Below are 23,962 nucleotides of genomic sequence, written 5' to 3' on the forward strand. Positions count from 1 at the left end.
CCCCGCCGACCAATGAGCCGGCCGCCCTGCCCTCGCCGACGGGCCGCGGCGCGCCCGCCCATAGGCCGGCTCCAGGCGCCCTCGGCCTCCCGCCTCCAATAGGAGCGGCGGAGGGAGGGCGGGCCGCCCCCGGCCGGCCAATGGCGGCGAGCGGGGATTAACCCCGGCTTGCCCGGCGGCGGGCGGGAGCCGCCGCTGCAGGGGGCAGCAGAGCTGCTGGGGCGGAGTCAAGGGCGAGAGGTCTGTAGCGTACGCTGGGGGCACTGGGCTCTGGCTGCGCGCAGCAGCGCCCCGCCTGAAGAACCGCAGAATCACCCAGGTCAGAAAAGACCTTGAAGATCATCTCTTCCAACCGTTAACCTCGCCCTGACCGATCCCACGTCAGGGGCAAAGATCCCTGTAACAGCACGCGACAGCTGGCTGCTTTGAGTGTAGAAGCGTAACTCCATTATACCACATCATACAGTATTATATAGTCCTACCATACGACATACTATAAACCCAAACAATACACCTCCTTTTAAAATTTATCCATATCATGACTAGAATTTGTATACCTATGCCCATGCTATAGCAAATAATATATTAATTTTTTTTTTCCCCAGTGTTTACGCATTCCTAATAAAAAATAATGCTCCAGTGTTGACTTAATTTAGCAGGCATTACTCGAAGTTTGGCAGGGAACACACAGCTGGTTCAACGCCAGCCTATCTCAGCAGGAGTCAGCGCTGAAGAGCACAGAAACGGTCTGAGAAAAATATTACAGCAAGAAACATGGCAGAGTAGTGGGTTGACAAGGCACAGCTATTCCAGTCATGCAAGCCACCCAGAGCACATGGGCACCATACACGCTCCATAGCAACACCCTATACATCCTGTCCTCCACAGCTCCTCACCCCTTTCTCCATCATTTCTGCTCCACTTGCTGTTCCTAACCATTTTTTGTCCCTTTTACCCACCCAATTTCTACTTATTCCTGGAATCAGTCCATCAAACCATGGAAGATCACATTCCCTCCCTTTCTCCAGACCTGTTGAGGGCAGCTCCTGTAGTTCTTCACCATCCAGGTCTCCTTCAACCACATCTTGCTTTTTATTGCACAAATTACTGCTGAAGATAGACACCAACCTTTTTTTTTTTTCTTTAATTTGGATGGGGGAAAGGGAGGGCAAGTCCTTTGCATATCAACTTAGAATATGGTCTCCTACACAAACCACTCCATACTCTTGGGTGAGAGATGCGAATGAAGCAGGTCTGAAGGCCAAGTCAGAAATAGGGAGTGTCAGATCTCAAGTTACCAGGGCAATGAGAAGTGGTACAAGATTTCCATCTCAGAAGTTGAAGGTGAAGGAAGTGGGGTGCTATGTGGCAGCTCCTCCCCTCAGCTCTCCTCCCTGCTGCAAGGGAAGGAGAGGTCACCGCCAGGCACAGTGGGAACACAGATGTGGGATCAGCTGTCAGGAAAGAGGGGAGCATGCTGGGAAATGCACTGCCGTAACGCCCCATCCGTCTGGCTTCCACTGACTCCTTCCTAAGCTAGAGAAAGTTTCTTTCTGTGGTGCTGGAAAGCAATCCCTCGCAGAGAGACAGGCAGAATTTGGGGGGGAATTTTTCAGCTTGCACGTGGATCTAACATTTCCTATGCAGAGCATCCCGGATTTGTTTGGTACTGTGCATCCCAACAGCACTATTTTTATTATCATTGGCTCACTGTGACTTTATAAACATAGTGGAATGCAGTATTTTCAGACTGCAACAAATACTGCATTTGCAGACTGGCCTGTCTGAAGTGGAAAATAAATACATTTCTGTCCAGGAATCTTCCCCTCCCCTCCTCCATTTTTAAGCCTCAGAATGAAAACCTTTTTTAACAGGACTTTTTAATACCCCTTTGAAAAAAAAAAAAAAAAATCATACCTAGTACTTTATGACTTCCTGCCCCAAGCTTCCAAGCGTCAAGCAAACATCTTCACAGACATCCATACAGAAGATACTTTTCTTGTGCAATGTTATTGCTAGAGGGAAAGATACTTAAATATATGTATTAATAGAGGAGTTGCATTGTTATGGACTGTATCTCTGCTAACTCCTTGCCAAATTAAAATTTTAAACCTAACTACAAATATGGTTTTCATTATTAATTAGTACATTAATATTTAAGTGCTGAGCACGTGACTGCAACTATAGAAACATTAAGAGCTAGAGGTGGCTAAGTGGGTAAGGTTACAGACAAGCCATGGAGCTGTGGACGGTGGATGGCAGAGGGACCAGGAGGAGACAAGGTAATCATGATGGGCCATCATCATCTTCTGAAGCCAACAGGCCGAAGAGCTCTGTTATCCCTTGCCAAGGAGACAGCAGACTCCAGGAAGATCAAGAAGAGCTGATGGAGCTGGGGCTGCCTACAAAAATCTGTAGGCTGTGGGAACAAGGACTGTCTCAGGCTGGAGAGCAAGGTCTGACTGGGGAACAGCAGTCTCAAAAAAGGGCCATCTCAAAAGCTGGGGCTGGCGTGGGATGGAAGCCAGAGAAGCTGTTAAATAATTCTGCCTGCTCCAGGAAAATCTTTGCATGCTCAGAAGGAGAAAGCTTTAAATCAACATACACAGAGTCACCAGATGCTGCACAGATCTTCCTGTTCAAAGAGGTGTGTGATCCTGGCAACAGACTGAAATCAGATTTATACAATACAAAAGAAATTCCTGAGTCAAGGACACCACTTAGACCCGGTGAAGCATGTTAAGTATCACTTTGCAAAAGATACCTATATATAATAAAACCATGTGCCAATGGAAACAATAAGCTAAAGTTACAGAAATTATTTCAGACAGGGTGATGCTGAGGTCACGTATCAAACACAGGCTCTCAGATGGAAATTCTTCAACTAAATAGGTGCTACCCCCAACTCTATATTTCACCCTGCTAGGCAGTGGTGGGAAGAACAGGTATCAATGCCTTGACTTATCTCTGAAGAGGAGTTCTTGGATATTGTGAAACAGGAACAGTGAAGGAACCTGAAACAGTTGGACCAGCAGAGCGATGAGACACAGCCTGGGGAAGAACAGGGCAGGTGGGCTGAGGAGCACTTACATGGACAGGGTCTTGTCCATGTTGCCAGGCTTGGCTGCATCCTATCATGTTAGCACAGTGGTTAATGCAACCTAGTGGCCACCCTCCTCACACCTTCCGTGTGGTGCTGCCTTTAGGCAAAAGAAAGGGCCACGTTATTCAGTGGAAAGATGCCACAAGAAAGCCTTCACCATGGCTAGAAAGGGGCAAAGGGGTCCCTCCAGATCCTTAGTACTGGGATCAGATGGAAGGGATCCAGGGTTTGAACAATGCATAAAGCATAAGGAGTCTCCCAAGGAAGAACAATGAGCAAGTGTGACACATGACGACTCAGTCCAGGTGCCCTAATCAGTCGACAGCAGGTTTGCTGGCAGCTAAGGAGCAGACAGGCCAGGCAGGGCTTGCTCCTCTTTCCTGAACCTGTCCAGAGGGATAGATGGCAACAGACCCCCCTTCCCAGATTCAGCCCGAGATACTATGCCTTTCAGGTGCTGGCCGCTACCAGCAGATGAGGTCACTAGCACTCAGATCTCTCTGCCCACTGAGAAGTTCTGCATCATCACTCCTTAATCTGCTGCAGGGAAAAAAAAATCAGCAGGGTTAGCTTGTGTAGGTGCTTTGAGCTACCTTGGGTGATTTTGCCTGAAGCGGATTAGGAAACACACCTCCCAGCTGCTCCCCAGAAAATGCTGGTCAGAAGACTTAGAGTAAGAAACTACCTGTGTTAGGTTTTAATAGAGCACTGCACCCTGAAGCATGAAGCAGTTATACAAGAGATTAAAAATCTTTCTATAGTAGTGTCAGGCTTATTTATGCAATTAGACAGTAATTTTTATAATTAAATATTTGGGATCTTTTTTCTCCAAAGCCGTGTTTAACTGGAAAGACAAAAGCATACATTTAACGTTTAAACTTCCTTAATTGCTTTTAAATATCACTACAAATTAAACAGTGTTTATTTGCAGGATAATTGACAAGCAGCACCAAGACGTCACCTCTCCACCTGAGCAGGAAGGATGGTAAGGGAATAGCGCAGCAATACAAATTTGCATTGCACAAGCTGATTTTATACTCCCTGTGTTCCCACCGGCACCTGTGTGTGCGTTTGTGTGTACCTTTGACAGCCCCATGCCTGCTTCTACCTGTTTTACTGCGTGGGAGTTGCCGAATCCCAGCCTCATCCCATGTCAAACCTCCTCATGTCGACGGAGGAGCCCTGGCCCCTCAGTAGAACAAAACAAAAAGTAGTTAAACGAAGCCCAGACGTTGGTTGGGGTGGGTTTCCCGTGGAGCACAACTGCTACCCTCTGCATCCTTCCTACTGGAGGCTGTGCTGGGAGAAGACAGAGAACCTGGGGATCATTAAAATCTCATCAGAGCTGCACACACACCAGAAACCTGACAACAGCACTGGAGTGGACATTTCAAACCAGTCAGTCCAGTCACTGCAAAAACAAAATCCAGGGAGTTAAAGGCAGTTTTCTGTGCTTTCACATTTTGCATGAAAGGAATGAAATTTTTTTTTTTTTTTTTTTTTTTTTTGACTCAGAGTTTTTTTAAATTAGACTGCAAGTCTGGTTTGGTTGTTTCATGAAGCATCACATGGTTTCCCTTCAGGGCTGTAGGCAACTGCTGCAGAATATGGGGTGAATTTCTCTCTCCCCTTTTGTTCAGAAGAAGGCTGTAGCACCGTTTGGTGTCAGCAAATTCAGGAGACAGCCAAAAGGAAATACACCTCCATGAACGGCAGCCCTCGGGGCCAGAGTCGGCTTAGTGGAGGGGGAGCCCATGTTACCCCACGTTCCCCTGTCTGCAACTGGCAGGGCTGCAGATATTGCATCTGGAGCACAACCAGGAGGGGTTTGGGGAGGGTGGGGAGAGAGCAAGCCCAGCCGTTCAGGGGCTAAGCTATTCACATGTCAATTCTAATCCTATTTCCATGAGTGTTTCCAGTCTTGGAAGCTGGATCCATCTGTAAGAATTTTTTAAGTGTCTATAAATACTTTTCATCTCCAAGCTTTTTACAGGCATGCTGGGTCTGTGCAGAAATCCCTTCTCCAGTTGCTGAGATAGGGCTCCCGCCTGAAAACGAAGCGACTGCTTGGCCAGCTTACTGCTCCCCCATGCAGCAGCTTTGCATAGCATATTAAACACTGATCTCAGCACAGATGAAAGTATGGAGCTCGAGGAAGGGTTGACATGGCTAGTTAGTTAAGTAAAACCATATTGCAATTTGGCCACAGTTCTGAAAGACCATTATTTTGTGAAGTGGGATGGTATTGTTAACGCCCTGGATGTGCTAAAGTCTGAACTTCCTCTAGGATGGAAGGCATTTCCAAAGATGAAGCGAGGGTCTAGCACCAAGTCTGATCAACCAACATTATTCCTTCAGTGGGAAAATGATTCCTGAACACACCATAACACTAACTGTATTCAACCTTGCTTACCTACAAAACCAAACACAAACTTCTCCTTGCAAACAGCTCTAGCAACCATTGAGTTTATATGACAACTCATTTCTACTGCACGTTCTGTCTCTGCTCAGCCCAATCTGGCTCAATTTTCCCCTTCTGCAGACAATGCAAACATGAGAGAATTAAACACATTATCAGCCTTGGAGGAAATTAGTTAGACCAGACAATTCTCAAGGTAAAAAATGTACTTCCAGCACTCAGGTTCACTGTATTTCAGACAGTGCATGAGAAACGGGAATGCTCTGACTTCCATCATCTCCTGTGCAACACCTGGCTGCACTAACATCACCAGGAGCCTCCTTGATAACCATCTTCTTATTTCTCATCTTTAACCTTGCATGTAAATAGGGATCCTGTGCTCAACTGGAGAAAAATGGGCAGTTTAGCCCTTTTTAACTGGGATGCTCTCTGCCCAGAAGTAAATACAGAACACACACAGAGTAAGGCCTCTCAAGACACTCCCAAGAGGCAGTCCACTGAGTGACTTGCAGCAAGAACAAGCAGAACACAAAGCTGTTGCTCTGCATATCCAAAATGCACGTTTACAATCAGACAAACCTTTTTGCTATTGCATTTTTAAACAACAGTCCAGACTGGAAGGGAAATGATTAGTGGCCTGACTTCACCTCGGCATGGAGCAGCTCCCTCCAATGGTTGGCAAATGAGTTTATGGGTTTAGCTACAAGACTTAAAAAAGAAAAAAAAAAAAAAAAAAAGGAAAAGAGAGAAAAATTATTTATACTAGAAAAGATATAAAGGATTTTTATTTTTTAATTTGTACTAGAAAAAGATGAAACTTTTCACAGGAAAAAGACTGATGTTTTCTCTAAAACAGGACATGAAGGAATCTAATTACTGGTCTATAATATCAGGAACAAAGATCAGCAAGACCTGCAGATTGTCCCTCCACATGTCTCCACAGGGTGTCAGTGTTATTTCAGATTCGTGTCATTTTACACGAGTCGGGCTAATATTCTCACGTTATTTCTACGAGTCTGCTCCTTAGAGAGCTGCTGCTGCCACTGCAGCCTACTTGTTATAGAGCTCCTCCTTTCCTTCCATAGCCAGCATTAAAACGAAATTTCTTAAAAGGGGGAGATAGAAACACAGGGTCATGGTGGTCTAGGGGCAAAGGGGGCATTTCAGAGGGATTTGAATCCGGGTTGACATTCACCACTCCAAATCTGCTACATTCTCTGGTGGGATTCCCAATGCGTGCTGGGTGATGATCTTTCAGCAGGTGATCCAGAGCTCTTTCACATGCACGTACCCAGGGCTGTACGTCCTTTCCTTGAGAGATACATAGCCACAGCAAGCGTCTCTGGCACTTCAACAGACTGCTGCAACCCATTTTGTGTTTTAAAGCCATTTGAGAGCTGACTGAGGCAGAATAAAGCTGTCTAAGCTGACCCTTGCCAAAAATTATTTTCCAGACACGTTACTAATATGGCTGTGCTGAAACAAGGTCCCACTGTACTCTGGCAGCTGTAGCAGATGTGTGGTGTGACACACAATAGCCCCCTGACCTTTGCACTCCAAGGAACTGCACAAGCCAGCCCCTCTGCAGGGGCGATGCTGGGACTGAGATGCCCTCCCAACCAATGCTCCCATCCTCAGGGATTTTCTTCAGTTTCCATTGGCCTAGCCTACCTCCTACAATACTTCTACTCATACGGCAGCTCTCCCTCTAACCTGTAATTCTGGGAGAGTTACTGGGTGCACACCTCAGTTCTATGTCCTACAGGGATGAATCCTGGGTCAGGAAGTTTCTACAATTATTAATGACTCAGCATTTCAGTTGTTTATCTTATTATTCTGACATAGACCATTTCTTATTGATGTTAAGGACATCATCCCAAAGAACTCCTTCTGAAAGCAATACTGAAGAATGTGCTTGTATGGGAACAGGCAACAAACAGGCAGCAAGCCCTGCAGAGGACCCGCTCTGCCTTAGGTATTAGGCAGTAATTTAACAAACAGTAGGGTTTTTCAGCAGAACCATCGATTTAAGTTGTTGCCCCACCATGCTTCTCACTATTTATTCTCCCATCCCTATGCCAGCCCTTCAGTTGTATCAGTACATTAGCTTGCGAGGCCGTGCAGTAAACCGAATTGCAGAACTGACCTTGAAATAAAATGCTATGGCAACAAAGTAAGTAAGTATATATTTAACCCAGATTGATTATGCGATCTAATTCACCAACTGGCTGCACAGTAGTTGTGCCAGCAGGAACAAGCATGGGAGGAGTGGTGGGTGGGAAGTAAGTGCTGGACACTCAGATCAGCAGTTGACAACAGCTATGTTCAATCTATACCCTTCCAGTTTGACCCACATTAGAGTAACAAATAGATAAAACCCCAGATCTCCCAAAATACCTCTCGGTCTAATTTCTCATAGATTTCAGGGGTTTAACGTTCTGGCTTACTTTCTCTGATGGATGTGTTCCAAGCTCTGCTAGCAGACAGGCTCAGAGGTTGGGAACAGGCAGCTGGACTCCTGATCTCCAAGCTGATACTTCACAAGTGATGTGGTGCAGAACCCCTTGGCCACACTGAGATGTCAGGACTAGCCAACACTCTGTTCTTGTCCTGGTTATAAATACAGTGAGTTAGGATGATTAGGTACTCCCTAACCATACCTGATACTCCTGCTGCTTGGATTGTAGCCTGCTCTGGAAGCTGCCAGAATTACTTGACAAGAATTGTGGCCAAAATGAAGAAAATATTGACTCAAGTCATCTCATGATTCTATAAATAGAGATCCTAAGTAAGACCCTTTAAGTTCTCTAGAATCACAGCAGGCTGTGGCCCAGTATCTCCCTCTGAGTTTGGATGCCTCTCGAGGCAGATTTCACAAGGATTTCAAAGAACAGATTTCATTAAGATTTTGAAGATCATCAGCTGTTAGATGCCAATGAAGAGAAAGGGTTCAAAGATCCTCTGCTCACAAATGCTGATGAAGGAAAATAGTAATTCACCACAATTAGATTTTACAAAGTTCAAAGATCATTTGGTACCAATAATTTACTATCATAGTGTGCTGGGTTTGGGTGTGTGGTGGGGTTTTTGGTAGCAGGGGAAGGGGCTACAGTGGAGGCCCCTGCGAGGATCTTCTGGAAGCTCCCCCAACTCCAAGTGGGACCCACCTGTGGCCAAGGCCAAGCCAATGAGTGACAGTGGCTGCGCCTCTGCAATAACGTATTTAAGGGGAATCTGAGAGGAGAAGTTGCAAGGAGGACACCTCTGCAAACTCTGAGGCCAGAGGAAGAAAGGGGGGGGGGGGAAGGTGCCTGGTGCACACCCCTGCAGCCGGTGGTGGGAGGGCAGGCTGCGCCCCTGCGCCCATGGAGGTCACTGGGGGAGCAGATGCACCTGCAGCCCGCGGAGGACCCCACGCCGGAGCAGGGGGATGAACACAAAGAGGGCTGGGACTCTGAGGGAGGAAGCCCCTGCTGTTGTAGATTGCAACACGTGGAAGGAACCTACCCTGGAGCAGCTCGGGAAACGCTGCAGCCCATGGGAAGGACTCACATCAGAGAAGTTCGTGAAGGACTGTCTCTTGTGAGAGGGCCCCCACGCTGGAGCAGGGGAAGAACGCGAGGAATCCTCCCCCTGAGGAGGAAGGGGCAGCGGGGCTGGCCGCAACCCCAGTTCCCTGCCCCCTGCGCTGCTGGAGGGGAGGAGATAGGGAAGTCAGGAGTAAAGCTGAGCCCAGGAAGAAAGGAAAGGTGGGTGAAGGTGTTTTTAAGATGTGGTAATGCTTCTCACTGTCCCACACAGTCTGTTAAATGTTATTGTTGTTGTTAGTGTTTGAATTAAATTGATTTTCTTCCTCTAAAGAATCTTTTTCCCATGACTGTAACAGGTGAGTCACCTCTCCCTGTCCTTACTGAGATTCTGGAGCCTTTTGCTTTATTTTTTCCTTCCCATTCCTGAGGGGAGGAAGGGGTGAGCAAGTGGCTGCATAGTGCTCAGGTTAATGTCAGTTAACCTCTATATCGCGCTGTGTGTGTTTGTGCATGTGTATTTGGTTTAGGAAACTTTATAGAGTTGATTATTAAATCACCCTTATCAGCCAATGATTAAGTAATGTCAAAAATCATACATCCTAGTCTTGCGATTACCATAATAGTGCTGCTAATAGATCTTAAATTGCCACTACCCTCAAATTTATATAGGATCCATAATCACTCACTCCCCAGCAGACTGGCATAGTAACTCAAAGGGAGGGTCTCCCTTACATTTTGTATCTCCATTCTCTATGTAAATCATTTTAAATCGATTCTAACTCTATTTTCCTTTGTACATTTCTTCCATGTAGTAAGTAATAGAGTGAACCTTGAACTGTGTTAAATTGCACTTTTACACATTCAAATTAAAATCACTTTTTGCTAATACTTTTGACAGTGATTCTTTAAGTGATGCAAAACACTCATCCATGACAACAAGCCCAGCAGCTCTCAGATGGTCATTCACAATTTTTACAGTTAGTCAGAAGCTGGTTGGTGGGTCCTCCACTCAGTGGCCAACCTTTCTTGCTATAGCATTTTTCAAAGGCTTCTCTAAATTATGACTACTTTTTCAATGCAAAGGAAGGTGGAGGAGTTAGGACATGATGGTGGCAGGTCATACAAGGGAATAAGGACCTTGTGTTGGACAGGTGCGCTAGTTTGAAAACAAACTAGTGGGAGACACCAAGTCAGAATAACAATTTAATAAGGGAAAAAAAAATTATAAAGGCAGATAACACTGGGTTAAACTAACAGAGTCAGGATACAACCTGACACCCTGTTAATCAGGGTGGTGGTAGCAGTCTGGTAGAATGGTGGCTGCAGTCCCCCCGAAGCAGTGATTCCATAGAAAAAAAAAAAAAATCTGCTCTTCCTCAGAAAAGTCCAGTGGTGGCTAAGTAGCTCCTGTCCTCTGGAAATCCAGTGGAAAAAAGAGGTCTCTGGTATTCAGAATCTCAGGTTATATCCAGGATGGAATGCTGGTTTTCTCCCTCTGGAGCATCTCACAATGGGATAATGAGTCATGCTGCATGGCATTGATGGGACATTAGCAGATAGATAGTCTGGAGGGGGGGGGGGGCAAGGAAACACTGCCCCACCTGATTTCGACAGCTCATGAGGATGGTAATAGAATACACTGCAACCCAGGACAAGAGGTGACCTGATGGAAGGCCAGGTGGGATCAATGCCAGCCATTTCCAGCACAGAGGCAGGAGAGCTGCAGTTCTCAAGGGGAAAGCGAGGAAGATCACATGCCTCAGAGAAACTCCGGAACAAGAGACCATCTTGCAGACCTTCACCAAAGAACTGTGGTCAATGGCTTGATGTTCAAGTGGACAGCAGTGACGAGTGGTGTTCCTCACAGGTCGGTATTGGGACCAGTGCTGTTTAACACCTTTGTCGGTGAAGTGGATAGTGGGATCAAGTGCACCCTCACCAAGCTGTATGGTGCGGTCAACGTGCTGGAGGAAAGGGATGTGCCATCCAGAGAGACCTGGACAGGCTGGAGAGGTGGGCCTGTGCAAATCTCAATGTTCAACAAGGCCAAGTGCAAGGTCCTCCACATGGGTTGGGGCAATCCCGAGCACAATTCCAGGCTGGGCAATGAATGGATTGAGAGCAGCCCCATGGAGAAAGACTTGGGGGTGTTGGTTGATGAGAACCTCAACATGACCCAGCAACAGTGTTTGCAGCCCAGAAAGTCAACCATGTCCTGGGCTGCATCATGACCAGCAGGCTGAGGGAGGACCTGCGTCCAGCTCTGGGGCCCCCAATATCAGTAGGACATAGACTTACTCAAGTGGGTCCAGAGGAGGCCATGAGGATCATCAGGGGCTGGAACACTTCCCCTGTGAGGACAGGCCGAGAGATTTGGGGTTGTTCATCCCAGAGAAGAGAAGGCTCTGGGGAGACCTTAGAGCAGCCTTCCAGCATTAAAGGGGGTACAGGAAAGGTGGGGAGGGAAACTTTATCAGTGAGCAAAGTGATAGTACAAGGGGTGATGGTTTTAAACTGTAAGAGGGTAGATTTAGATTAGATATAAGGAAGAGGTTATTTACTGTGAGGGTGGAGAGACACTGGCACAGGTTTCCCAGAGCAGCTGTGGCTTCCCCCTCCCTGGCAGTGTTCAAGGACAGGTTTGTGATAGTTAATAAATTGTTTGTTCACCAAATTTTATTAAAAATAATAGAAACATATGTTGCCACATGAGCTGTGCAAGGCTAATATTGCTACAGTGTGTAAGACTAACCGCAAGCGCTTAGCTGAGAAAACATGATAAAGCAAAATTGTATAGGAGGCATAAGGGCACTCCCTTATCAGAACTTTAACAAGCTAAAGAGACCTGTAGAGACATGTCAGAGAAATACCCTATCAGTTGAAGAGGCCTGTAGAGACATGCCAGAGAACTACGGAGGCTGCGCAAAGCTTCGGGGTGAAAAGTTCAACAACGAGGAAGAGGAGATACTTCATCCCTGCGCCCACCGCCCAGAACTATTGAAGTTTACTACGCAGGCGCAAGTGGGAAGAAACCTCATTATAATACGAAGCAGGAGTAGGCGGGGATAGATCATAAATATGTATAGGAGTCTCATTAATATGTAACACTTTGTAACACATAAGGCAGGCGAGAAGCTACGAAAGGGCGTGCAGTTGGTGGAGTTGCACTCCCCGGCCGCCCAGCGCTGCAATTTGCTTATGCCTTGCTTGCTGTAATTAATAAATTTTAATTGGATATTACTTCAATAAATTGTGTGAAGTCACTTTATAACAGGTTGGACGGTGCTTTGGGCAACCTGGGCTAGAGGAAGGTGTCCCTGCTCATGGCAGGGGGGTGAGACTGGATGATCTGTAAGGTCGCTTCCAACCCAAACCATTCTGTGATTCTATGATCCTACGATCCCAGAGAAGTTGTCGCACTATGGGTTTGTCCTGGCTGAACTAAGACAGTTGGTTCTTTCTGCTTTCCCCTACTGCAGCAGAGCAGGGCACTAGGCAGGCTACCAGCCTCACAGCAAGCCCTGCTCAAAGCTACCTGGTGGTCTACAGAACATAAAAACGTTTTGGAACAGCTGCACTAGATGATGGTAGAGAAGGAATATTGACTGGGACCGCTGTGGCTATTTCTTAAGCCTTTAAAAAAGAAACATCATGGCAGCTATTTAGTATGGTTTTTGAAAATTCAAATATTGACAGAAGGAAGTTTTCCAAAGGATGCCAGCAGCTTTTGCAGCAACCCCAGTAGTAGAAACACACTGTGGTGTCAGATGTGGGCTGTAGCACGGATCAAACCCACAAGCTCCACACAGGCAGGAGAACTACCAGCTGGGCAACAGCAGCACTTCACCCTTCTGTAAGATGTTTGACTGTGCACTGGAGCAGGGGGTGGTGAGCGTTGAAGGGTGGAAGAGAGGCTAAAATGCCCCAAGGAACTACAATCGTACTTGCCAAATTCTGCATTTTACTGGGAAAGGGAGAGAGTGACTTCACTTTTTACCTCCCCTTCCCCACTTCCTCTGCCCCAAACAGACAGATGTGGCTTTGCAAGAAATTAATTACAGATGGAGGCTAAAAAAAGGGGAAAAAAACCCACCAAAAACCCTCAACCACAAGGCTTTTTCCTTTGCAGACTTGAGGATGGATGGGGCGATCTGGGAAAACTGGCAGATGGAAAACCCATTACAGATGTGAGGTTTGGAGAATAAGGCTGAGGGACAATTTGAGAGTTGTAAATTTTAAGTTTGGGGGTATAAATGCGTTGCTTAGCAACAAAAAACAAATAGGAAACAAGAAGCCTCATGAGACATGCTTAAATGCTTTAGAATCCCTATTTGAGGTGACGACTATATTACCAGACCTGAGGGGCTGCTATTCTCAACAGCTAGAGTCAAGATAGAAAGAAAATTAGGACTTCAATCTCTTTTCCACACAGAAATGTATTTAACTTATTTTGGGTAAGAAAAACAGTTATTTGTTTGTTTCCATACACGTTTTGCACAGTGCATACCTGATAAGATCAGAATACATAGTGTATTCTTTACACACTTCACTACTCAGGAAAAATTTCTCATACTTTGTTCAAATATATGCAGGGAAGCTGCTTTACTGGGGTGTGCAATCATTGCTACCATATGTCTGACCCTTGCTACATGGTCCAATGCCTTTTTATGCTGCTGCATAAATCTCCTAAAATTCCTGACATCTCAAAGGATGGCACGGGCCTCCATCTCAAGGGAGAGAAGGAGAAGGGTGAAAAAGAACAGATCACCTGGAAACAAATGCTTAATGTTTTACACCATTTCTTCACCATGAAAAGATGAGGATAAAGGGGAAGGCAAAAAAAAAAAAGACATTACCAGCTTTGAAAGGTCAAATATTGCTGCTTTTGCCTTTTTTTTTTTTTTTTTTCAGTCCATTGAAACACTAGAAATACAAAGTAAAGCAAAGCACAAAGATTCCAAACGAGCCTGTGACCAAAGCCTCACTTTCTGCAGCAAAACACTAAGGGGACTCGTTAAAGATTTTAAAAAAAAAAAAAAAAAAAAAAAAAAAAGAAAGAAATTCACAAGAAACCAAAACTCCTTTTAAAAATTCTTTTCTTCTAAGAGCCTGTAAAAAGTAGTTTTTCAACTCCACCTACATACACACACACATTTTATATAAAAAAAGTAAGTATCAGGTAGTTCTTTGCCTTATTACAGGGTATTAGTCCATGATACTACCTCTGGGGTATGCTGAATTGGTAGGAGCATGCGCTGATCCCCTCCTGCACTGCTGAACATGACATCATTGTTTCTTTCACGAAGGAGGTCCACATTGGTAGAGTTTGGAAATAACCCAGACATTCCCATTTGGTTTTACTGCTCAAGCTAAAAGGGATGCTCCAGGCTCAGGTTTGTTTTTTTTTTTTCCTCTCTCTCTGGAAAAAAACCCAAGCACACAAGCCCAACAAAATAACTCGAAATAAGTAAAGCCTGTAAGAGTTAAAATCAGTAGGAAAGTTCCTTGGCAGCTTAGAACTTCAGGCCAGTAAAACCAGCTGTTGGTATATATATACACTTTACCTTCAAAATTAATGAAAAAAAAAAAAGAATCTTAATGGACACATCTTGTTTAATCTAATGGCCAGAAATACAGAGAGCAAACAGTACTTAGAGAAAAAGCATTCAGACAGAAGACAAAATAGTTCATCGCTCACACAGTCCTCCCATTTTGGAGAACTAAAAGAGTTATAATTCTTTATAAAGGGGAGTCAGAGTCCAGTATCAAAGACAACTGAAATTTTTGCCTAGAAATGGATTTAACTGCAGTGTTTGGTATACTAATGAAACCAGTTCAGAGTTGGCTTTTGGTTTTTTTGGTTGGGTGGGTTTGTTTTTTTTTTTAAGTAGAAAACTTGGATAACGATTATTCTTGACTTCAATACAAAGCCTTGGAAGGGCTGCCCTGGGTCATTGCTCCCATCTGCTTGCCTGCACTGGGACCACATGAATCTTTTAAGGACTGCACTTGGCTTTGTTTGCTATTCAAAAAAAGGTGACGTAACTACATATAGACCAGCTGAAAATTAAAATGTGATGAGCAGATGTGACAAACATCAATAACTTTTGAAGATCTATCAGGACTACTGTTAAAGATGAGGGAAATAAGTATTTCTATATAGAACCTCAGCAGTTTTATAAGTAGCACTACATCAGCTGAACCTATCAGATGCAAGTGCCATGGACAAGTTTCAAAGCACTGACTCCAACTGTGCTTAATCCCCTTGCATTAAGAGAAGTTAAAAATCCAACTGAATATCATTTCGCAGGAGTGCTACAAGATGGTGTAAATCTGAAAACAGTGTCTGCTGCTATATATCTGTACACCTGCTGGAAAGCCAACACTAAGCTGTTCCTGGAAGACAGGCTTTTGGGAAATGGCTTGATCTTTGGCCAAAAGAGTCATGTAAGCAAAGCTCATATAGGAAAGATTTCAGATAGATTTAGCTTGGCCTGGGACAGGAGCAGAGACCCTAAGCAGGCTGATGGTGCAAATGTAGTGTGTTGAAGGTACATGAGTCTGTGTTCCTCTTTCTCATCTCCCCACCTAAACCCATATCAGCAGGACTATCAAGACTTCTTTCCTCCACTGTCCTTGCAAGAAGTTTTTTGCTTTGCAGACCAAAGTAGCGAAGGGGCATCTTTCCAGTCCCTGAATTAAAGACTAGGTTATTAAATCACCCACACATCTCATTTACCACAGTAAATTTGAGCAGAAGAAAATGCTTACTGCAAAAAATCAGTACCAGCAGATGACCTTAATAAACAATTTCTAGCAGCTCCCAGCTAGAGCTTTTTTCTACCATCGCTTAAAACTATTTGACAAGATGGTAAACACACGCCAGAAACTGATGGTCTCATCTAAGCAGACTCCCTGCTGCTGCTGATGCTAATAACACCACTAACCTGGGGTAATATTAGCTGGAAAGTTTTACAGAGTTCTCTCAGATAGCCAGGGGTCTAGGTTTCTATGATTAAAAAAGCAAGAAAGCCTGGGGTCTTATACCAAGAAAAAGGCCCCTAGGATTTCCTCTATTTTCCTCTCTCCAAAATCCACGTGGGTCTTCTCTGCACAACGCAAGAAAACAAAATAAAACACAAACTCATTCCACCTTTGCCAGCTGCTTTCCTTTGTGATGCTTCTTTTCCCATAACATTCCCACCAGACGCATTGCAAGACTGGCCTGCTGCAGCACTGCCACCCAGCCTGGCTTGCAATTTTTTTGGAAAAGAGGGACATAGAGAAGGCATAGAGAGAAATAAGCCTCGCTTTGCTGTGACTCTTTCGTGGATAAAGGTAGGAGCTTCTACCAAACCCCACGTACTTGCAGCCAAAACCAGTCTCCCAGCCAGCGATGTGACACCAAGTCACTTGAAATGGGGAGCTTAACAAAAGGAAAAAACCCCTCAGTTTACTCATACTCTTGAGTAAAAACAGGCTGCTAAAAATTGCACTCGAATTAAAGAGCATTATAGCGTGGAAACTGAAATCTCATCAGATATTCCACCACTGGAAAACAGAAGGAGCAGCTTCTCCAAGTGCGAGACAGCGCTGCTGCTCTTGGAGAGCATGAGGGAGCGAGCAGCCAAGGGGCTGGGCAGGCTTGCCCAGCTGAACAAGCCTCACTATTTTGGATGCTGCTGAAACTTGCCACTGTTGCTAAAACCCTGGCTTTGATACACGCTTCACGCAGAGGAGATAGATGTGGGGTGGGAGACATGATGGGGGAAAGGAGCATGCAGAGAGATAGGAAGAGAAAGGGGCTGCTCTGTTCCCAAAACCCCTGCCGACCCCATCCCTCGTGAAAAGGCTCCTTCAGCCAGACCTATCTGTCAGTCTCCAATCTGCCTTTCAAGATCGTGATGCTCTTTGATTTTATTCATTCCTGCTGGAGGTTTTGCTTAAATGTAAACAGCAGAGCATTTCAGCAGGAATTAAAAAAATACAAATAAAAGAAATAAGAAATTCCCCAAACCTCCAGGCACATTTTAAAACACATTTAAAAAGACACAACAGTAACAGCTTCATACATACCACAGCTGCAGTGATTTGGAGCAAAAGTAAGGAACACTGAATGCGCTAGTGTTTTGTTTTAAAATATGGCCTATAGACTTCACATAGAGGAGCCCTCTACAACACTGAAATCTCCCCTTCTTCCCCCTGAAGGACAGAGTGAGAAATTCAGTGATTCTCACTTTTCTCACCTTCATTTCTGCTCCTCCACGTGCGGGGCAGGCTGGACTCTGGGAGGGCAGAGGCTTTTGTGAGGTCCCCAGGACTCCGGGAAACACAGGCAGCTTTACATTAGGATTTACAACCAGTAGGTGAAAAACAACTCAAGAGGTGTTTTATTACTTGTGATGAGGGACTATCAAAGAAGCCACAGGGTACTTTGCCAACTGTTTGGTGGTGTTTCTTTAGTTCTTATTGCAGCGCTCTTGGTTATTGCTCTATTTTTCTTTCCCCTCCCACTCGCTTATCTTTCATCTTACAGCCTCCAACATTGACTTAATTGCACCGCACTGTATGGCAGAAATTAATCTGCACAAATGCTGAAAAAATTTCAGCTGCTAAAAAAAAAAAAGAAAAAGAAAAAAGACTGCAGCTCAAGCTCCTGACACACACAAGCCAAGATACTACTCCAGCACTTTATCACAAGACTGGTTGTCCAAACAGAAAATTAAATCCTGTGCTTGAATGTCAGGGGTCCCAGTAATCCTGAGCCAAAGACACTCAGCTCAGTAGCACCTCTTTCTGATTCTGCCCTGCCAGCCCAAGGGCTGCAGCAAGAAGAAAGATTAACCAGACACAGGACCCTTTAGTTGACCAACCCACAATCGAGAAACTTCCCCTGTAAAAGATGAGGATGACCACAAACCCATGAGCTGTGTTCCTTTTAACCTTAACATGGATGCTTTCCTATTTCCTCTGTTCAGAAAAGGAAAGTGTGCTGCCTTTGCCTGAAGTCAGCTCTGCAAGTGTCTTGTGCTACCAGTAAAGGCAGAAGGCTCTTCTGCACAGATTATGTTTTGATTATTATGTGATTATCAAACCAGATTATGATTTGAAACACGGCCAAAGGATGAACAGCTTTTCCTTTGGTAAGCACAGGGCTTGAACAATGCATCCCGCCTTGCAATTAATAGTAATAGATTCTTGACTCTTAAGAATGGAACCAGATAACCAGTCAAACAGTATGTGGAAACTATATGTATTTACCATATTCTTCTAATTTGAGCATTTCTCAAATACTGCCCCAAATAAAAGCTCAGACTTGCATGTGTACCATCTCTGTGAAAGACAAAGCAATTTGTCAGTTTAAGAAAAGTAAGTAAATATCTACTGACACTAATTTGTACTGTGTGCAAAAAAAGGGGTCCAAACCAGGGCTGTTTTGTTTTATAGCACTACAAATGTCAATAGAGATGGACTAGCTGCCTGCGTAACTTTAACAAAAATGGAGAGGTGGTGTACACTGCTAATCTGTGTTGGAGGATTTAGAAGCAAATAAATGGCTATTAGTCTTTTCTGGCTTGTACATACAGATGTTTTACTTTTTGTTATACTATTTCAAGTTAGACCCAGATGTTATAAATCAGGCTGTAATGCTCATTAAATGTAAAAAAAAAAAAAAAAAGCATTTATTCCATCCCTTTGGCATTCCAAGCAATTCAGCAGGGCAGAGCACCTACCCTCTGTAGAGAGTGCAGGTGACATACTTGACCCTGGCAACAAAACACAGTTCAAGCAGCAGATCTCTTTGTAAATGGCTTCTCCTCAAGCCAAGACAGAGGCTTCCAGACTTCCAGACTAGTGTCTTTCTGAAACAGGGGGCACTCGTGTATATAAAATGCACCCACTTTCTGAGCTGACAATAAACACAAGTATTGGACCCCGTCTGTAGTTCTCTTTAGAACCAGATTTTTTTTCCTCTCCATTGAGAGCTACAAGGCATTCTGAATATCAAAACTGAATTTAAAAAGTACTAAACATTTTTCCTTAATTTTTTTTGGTAAATTTTATCTTCACCAATAATAATTCATGTTTATGAAATTATCTATTAATCTTTTCCATAGATTACACTGCCCATAGTGACTGTTCAATTATATACAGATTGCTATGTAAATAATCCAGGAAAATATTCACCTATTTTTCCAATCCCACCATTACTTTATTTACTTCTGTTTATTTTCTGGTTTGCAATGTCTATTCTTGACCTTACAACCATACTAACTCGCTACTACAATCCTTTCTATTACTCAACTGTTTAAAAGAAATACCTATGCTTTTAGGTAATAAAACATATAAAGACAGAAAACTGCAATCCAAGGTAAATCATGATGGGACACCGATAATAAATGACCTTACTCGTGCTAGATAAAGCAACAAATCCTCATTTAACACACCAAATAATTTATCCTTAGCCAGAAAGACATTCAGTCTGACATTCAAAGAGCCGTCTTTGTACGTACAGAGAAGCTGCCAAGTCTCCATACTTGAATGATCTCATAGACTCTGGGAAAAAAAAGAAAACCAAAACATTTTACCATACTAGTTGAATACACAAGGGCATGAAAGAATCAACTTTAAAGCATTTTAGTGGTTTGGGTCCTAGTACAGATCTGTAGACAAGCTTTGGGAAAAATTATGACCACAAAGTCACAGAAAAATAAAAGATCTATGCAAAACCTCCTTACAGTTTTCTCACCTACAACAGTGCTATCAATAACTACCCCATAATACCTACTGCTGTTCTCTCCCCTACTCATACCAAGCATAACTTGTACTTGTTTCACAAACAAGTAAAAGGTACGCAAAAAATTATAACCACTGTTGGAGAACTTAAGGTGTAAAGGCAGTAATGTTTTCCTCTGAATCACCAGGAAAAGGTGATCAGTTTTCATCTGTGATGCTTTTCCCTTTTGGTGTCAGTGAGGCATTGCTTAGTTAGAAGGGAAAGGAGAACAGGGGATGGACGACATGGATGCAAGTGAACAAGAGGACATTGATCTGTGTGCTGCTACCTAGGAGAAATATCTGTGTGCAACCCAACTGGCTTGGGCTTAGCACTGAGCACAGATAGTTACTGAGCTCAGCTTGGTTCCCAGCTGTGTACACTGGACCTGATCCTCTACTTGGGTAAATTTCCGTAGTTCAATTAGGCTGTGAACGATGACAATTTTACCAGCTGGAGACTGGCTACATTTGGGGGTTTATAAAAACACTGCGGTGACTTTCATCATGAGACTGCATGTGAAACCAACTTTGAAAGAACACACGAGGTACATCTTGCCCTGCTCAGATGAGACAAAGGCAAGCAGAAATCCCAGGTTTAAACAGCAACTGATAGGTTTGGATTTCTCCTTTGCCAGTTGCTAGGTCAGGATGGGCAGAATTTCCAAATGCGCCGCATACTCAAACTCCCAGTTGACAAGAGACTCAAACAGTCCATTATACCACTGAAAATTATGTCCCTTGAAGTGTTAAGCCAGGCACCAAATATGCATAACCAATCTTAAGAAAAACAGGCATAAGTCACTTGCTTCACCTCACATATTGAGTAAACTGGAGAACATGGAGAAATAACAGGGAACATTAGAGAGATAACATGAATTTTCTTGAAGCCCCACATACTGTTGTCTACAGTTTAACTCAGTATTTCACCATACTGTTTCACTGCTGCTTTTCATAAATGAGGAAAGCAACATCAGACACAAGAATCACCTCTGCCTCAGCATCCCTCACTTCACCTCAGCCTCTCTGTGCTGCATTTCACAAAATTGATCCACACAACCGAAACTGCCCCAATCCTGCCAAGTTTTGTGCATTTGAATGTGGGGTCTATTGTTTCAGCTCTGTCCATCTATGTGTGGGGACTAACCAGCATAGCCGTGTGTGTACGGACCAAGCCGTGCCGGGCTATCATGCCCTGCTGCACACCTGCAGGTAGTTCACACTCAGCATACAGCTCTGGAATTTCTCTCTATAGTCCTCTCTGCATAAATCAAGCAGCAGGGAGGCTCAGAAACATGACGAATACGTTGGCTAGAATATCTCCTGCTGTAAAGACATAGGGAGGAAGGGGGATACTAAACTAACCTTGCCTTGGATGGAAAAGCAGCTGGAATTTAATGTTCTTGGAAGCCAGCCCTGGCTGTTCAGACATGGATCTGCCAGGGAAGTCCCCAGCGGAGGCATTGCTCATTCTCCAAAACTAAAATGTCAAGAGAAAGCACTGGAAATCATTAAGCACTCTGTTCAACATTTCTTGAACAATCTCAGGCAGGGGGTGGGGAAAAAACCCTCTCAACCACAAAACAGAAACAAATTCTCTGTTAATACAAAACAGAGGGGGAATCATCAGGAATCTGAAGTGGGATTTTGCTTAATCATGTCAATCTAAAATGACACAACATCAAGACAGCCTTAAAAAAATGACAAGAGAGAAGAAAGCAGATAAATAAGAAAAGATAAACAGAAATGTGTCTGTGTTTTGAGGACTTCATTGCTACAGCCCATCTTGTGCAACTGCCCTGCACCAGCTATACCAACTGCACATGGCAAGTTGTGCTTGGTTGCCATGAACTCAAAGTAGAAGAGAAACGGTGATCAAACAACAGGCAGCAAAGAAAGGCTTCCCCTGAAGAAGAGCTAGCAGATCCCACAAAAGCTGTATCTTACTGGCACAAACCCCATCTGGAAGCACAACACTACTTTTGCTAGAGTTCAAATTAAGAAAAAAAGGAAGTCATTTTGCCATCTGCTACAAAAATGCAGCTCTAGAAACAGCATGTGTGACTTTTAATCCTCTACCAATTTAGACACACATACCAACTGGCTATTATGGAAATATGTTTCTGGAGTTCGTACTTCCCAGCCCTTTCAGTGTGAGGGAAGATTTTCTTACATATGTGCCTCTCCTCCAAACACTTTGCTAGTGAGGTGCCTTCTAAGTCACTGACGGAAAGGTATAATCACTACTGAATTTTGGTGCTGTGCTGTGGAAATATACACCATAGGAACCACCACCTTTCAGAAGAAATATAAATGACCAAGTCATGCCCATTTAAATAACTAAAAACCCATTGGCTGTTTTTGCAAAAACAGAGTCAAACTTGGTAAGTGACAGGTTAAACTGGCTAGGGTTTTTTTGTTTGATGGTACAAAGATTTGTACTTCCTAACAAAATAAGGTTCTCTATTTCATGAGTTGGCTAAACTGGTTGCTTACTGTTGGCTGATTCAATAGGGGTCAGAAACAATTTATCTTTTTCTGTATGATCTGTAAGGCATTTGGCAATCTCTTTTGGATGAAAGCTATGTCAAAGGAAAAAAAAAAAAAAATCACTACTGTACTCAACTGAAGTGTTAAATTCGCAGGAATCAATTGAGAAAGTGCTCCACATTGGCTAAACTTGATTTTTTTTTTTTTTTTTTCCCAGTTAGGATTAGTAACATTTTTTACAATGCTGAAAAACACAGGTAACAAAATTTTCCTCAATGGTCCTACTGAATTACACTGCACGTTGATGAAGCATTTAGTCTCATGGCAACAGAAAAATGAACTTTATCCTATTCCCTGAATGCCTGGAGAGAGGTTCTGCCTAAAGAGCTGCTACAAGGCAGATGGAAGGGGCAGGGTTTGAAGCAGGCTAGAAGAAGAGTTACTCTGCCCAACACTGCTGAAATGCTCAGCAAGACGTTGTACAATATGTCAGTGAATCCAGTAGCTGATACTATGAAACATCAAATGGGGACCAAAAGGATCCTCAAAAACAGTCCTGAGGGTAGCCTGGCACAGCTGTGTGACTTCTTTGAGAGCTGGGGAAAAAAACAAGAGAAGTGGAAGTCTGAGGTACAAAAGGATTTCCTGAATTTGTTTATACACATGTATTAATGGACACGTTTCAGCAGAAAAGATAGATATTGCTTTAAAAAAAAACCTCCACAAAATGAGAAACAGCCTTTATGCACTGGTATGAGACACCTCAGAATGGGCTTCGAAGCAGAAAAAAACCACATTTACTTCAATATCTAGCAGCATACATTGGATTTAAATTGACAGATCTGTTTTAAAAAAAAGTTTTATCCTTCCACAAACTGACTGGTATATTCATCTAAAGCAGGAGCAGATCACCAAGACAAACATATTCATTCACAGGGATTTCCTGTCAAAAGTCACTCTAATACAAACACATTTTTACTGGGAGAAAACAAAGCTCACTAGTGACACCAGCAGAACACTATTTCCATTTAAAATGAAGAGTGTGGCGACTTCAGTTCTAATGGACATTAAAGCATGCTGGCACTGTCAACTAACTGTAAAGCCACTTGAGGGTTTTGTTTAATTTTTAATTTTAAAAAATAATACTTTGGAATGGGACATACTACTGTCAATACTTTTACAGATCCAATCCCACTTTCCATGCGTGCTAATGGAACCCTTACAGTTCTTGACTCACATGACTTAAATTTGAGTTACCACAAGAAATGTGTTATTAATTCAAATCTTTAGCCTGATCTTTTAGGAAAAATTAACAGAATGTTTTTTCCATAGCTTGTAATTACCTATGAACATAATACCCGTTTATCCATTGTTCTGGCCAATCTTCTAATACTAACAAAGGAACCAGAGTCCATCTTTGGAGAAGCTGGGTCAGTTAAACTTGCATTTTTAGAGTAGCTGAGACCCCCACAATTTAAATTAAGATGAACAAAGGCCCACAGGTATTTAAAACCTCAAATTCTTTGATGTTCAGACATCATAACTTGAAAATTTTAATCTTATAAACTTGAATTTCAATAGAAGACATAACATGGAAATTCTGGGCTACCCTGTGAGCTCCCAAGAAGTGGCAGATTTCAGTAA

The sequence above is a fragment of the Athene noctua genome, chromosome 5 (genome assembly GCF_965140245.1).
Source record: "Athene noctua chromosome 5, bAthNoc1.hap1.1, whole genome shotgun sequence".
Taxonomy (NCBI): domain Eukaryota; kingdom Metazoa; phylum Chordata; class Aves; order Strigiformes; family Strigidae; genus Athene; species Athene noctua.